Source organism: Meleagris gallopavo, chromosome 22 (assembly GCF_000146605.3).
Source record: "Meleagris gallopavo isolate NT-WF06-2002-E0010 breed Aviagen turkey brand Nicholas breeding stock chromosome 22, Turkey_5.1, whole genome shotgun sequence".
NCBI lineage: Eukaryota > Metazoa > Chordata > Aves > Galliformes > Phasianidae > Meleagris > Meleagris gallopavo.
This window is the reverse complement of record NC_015032.2, coordinates 1-2856: the sequence shown is the minus strand read 5'-3', so window position 1 is coordinate 2856 and position 2856 is coordinate 1.

Below are 2856 nucleotides of genomic sequence, written 5' to 3'. Positions count from 1 at the left end.
TAAAATCAAGGTAGACTACATTTACCTCTCTTCCCCCATCCACCCAGCATGTGACAGCATCATAGAAGGCCACCAGGTTGGTCGAGCACGACCTCCCCTTGGTGAACCCATGCTGACTACTCCTGATAACCTCCTTTTCTCCCAGCTGTCTGGAGATGGTATCCTGCACAAGCTGTTCCATCACCTTTGCAGGGACAGAGGTGAGGCTGACAGGCCTATAATTACCCGGGTCTTCCTTCTTGCTCTTTTTGAAGACCGGAGTGACATTGGCTATGCTCCAGTCTTCAGGGACCTCCTCTGTTATCCAAGACCTCTCAAAAATGATGGAGAGCGGTTCGGCAATGACCTCCGCCAGCTCCCTCAGCACACGTGGATGCAACCCATCAGGTCCCATGGACTTGTGGACCTTAGTAGTGCCTAGGCACAATAATAAATGTATTTCTTGGTGATTTATATAAGCTTATTCATGGGCAAGCAAGGGAAATTTTTCTATTTTATTCTTTTTGTTTGTTTGTTTGTTTTTTGCTGTTACATTCAAGTGATACCCTTCTTCCCAGAGCTGTATTAGCCCAGAACTATTTCCCACTCTTGCATTTCTCTGTTTAACACTCTCTATTGGACTTGGTGAATTACCAAATTTTATGCTTTCCACGTGATTGTAAAGCAGTAGCCCATTATGTCTTGATTTCTCTAGAGACTTATTTATGCCTAGGACAGCACACACTGCTAACCTACAGCAGCTATCATTTCTATTTCTACACTGAATGAACACTCAGAATATTTAGGGCCCCGATGTCCTGATCCTGTGGGTTGTGGACGGTGTGGCCTTGAAAGTAAGATAGAGTAACTGAAGATGGAGGAGCGTTTCATGAGAGTGAACTGATGAATTGTGTATTTGCAGCTTTTCTATCCAGTTTGCAACCTTTCATGAATTATGGGAAGTGTGCAAGATGAACGGCACTTTTGTCCCATTCCTCCTCTTCCTCCTCTTCCTCTCCCCTTGCCCCTTGTTCCCCCCCTTCCCTATCTCACACCTGGATGCATCTGTCCCTGCCACCAGGAGAGAAAGTGTGCTGTGGGTACCATCTTGCTCGAACTGCGTGGGACTTGTTTGCACGGTGCTGTGGTTACTGATGCCCTAGCACCAGGAAAACACAAAGTAAATCACAGTCTCATTAAGCTCATGCTTAATGAAGGTGTTTAAGTATCTTTCTGACTCGAGGAAAAAAGACATTGAACAACATTGCTATGATGGGTAAGGTAAGTGGATGAGGTGGTGGGTGTAGGTGCAGTTTGCAAGAGTGGGCAGGCAGAGCACAAGCAGCCATTCCACTGTACAAAAGCTCAAATATGATTTTATTTTTAGTCTGCAAAACAGATCTAAAAGATCTTTTTTATTTGAAACAATACGTCACAGGTGATGACACCATTTGACAAGCCAATTCCTGTCTACAAAAAGTAGTTAGCCCAGTTAATTAAGGTCACATTTCTGAAAGCAGTGCAAAAGAGCATGCAGATGTTTTTCTATCTGCTGCAATGAGCAGAGCTGGCTCTGATGTGTTCTCTGGCAGCAGAATGTTTGCTGCAGATCGGAGACTGTAGGGAGCCCACAGGGCTGAGAGCCAGCTGCTTTGAGAGAGTAAATCTTTGTCGTCATCCAGGGGGAGGAATTTGAGGTCATGAGATCTCAGTCCATGTGTAGAATCAGAGAATACAGAGTGGGGTGTGGTTTTAAACTGAGCATCTCCTCAGATGTATAGATACATGATAAGACAGCCACTTTTCAAGCATTCTTCTCTCAGATCTCCACCCATTGGTTTCAGCTCCAATGCTTTCTTTGCATGTAGCTGCCTCCAGCAGGATTTCAAACACACCTATGTTACTCCTGTATGGATTTCTTCACTCTGACCCATCAGCATCACATGGGGAGAACCACAGCACTTTCCAAACACTTCCTCCTGTAAATCGACAGGAAGACTTCATAATTAACGTTATTCTAGCAAAGCTGAAATCAATCCAAAGGGAATTGTGCTTCGTAGCACAATGTACTTAGTAGCAGTTAACAGAAACTTTGCTGAAAGAAAATGCTTAGAAAATAATGAAAGTACCACTCCATGCATAGGCAGGATTTCTGCCCACCCACAGACAATAAATGCAGTGCAGAGAAGAGCAAAGCAGCGTGCAGCCATTGGTAATATGGTCTGCAGGAGTCAGAGTCTCACATGTGCCGGAGAGCATCAATCTCCTCCATCCTGGTGAGTGTGTGCTGAAGTACCATTGTGCAAGGCCACCATCTGCCATGCACTCAAGCAAGGTGTGCATCTACACTGCTGGGCACTGTTGGTCCTAATAGCCCAGGGTTCAAAAGTTCTGTCAGAAAAGAGCTGTCAGAAAAGTAGGCCCAACTTGAAGCTGGGTGGCTCTTCTGGAATAAAGCACTGCCTCTTTGTAGCTAATAACAAGCACAAAAGTCCCGGATATATCCTGAACACAGCTTTAGAGCAGAAAACTGGAGTCTCTCCCTTTTGGTGCTGCTGTGGCATTCAGTTTGCTGTGACACAGGCTAACCTGTGGGTGTCTAATTGTGACTGTGTGGTTGGTAGGTGGACCGTTCCAAGCACACCACGTCACAGGAGCGAGGACATCACAGCCCCGGAACAGTGCCTTTGTAAGTTTAGATTATTACATTTCCAAGATACATACTTCAAAGGAGGAGGTGAGTGTTTTTCAGACTTCCTGTACTACATGCATTTAGGACAGATTCTCTATACAAGTTTTGTTTGTTTCTTTTCTTTAATTTAAACATGTTGAGCTGCAATGGAAGGAAGCTGTGTATCAGTGAATGAAAAGAAAGAA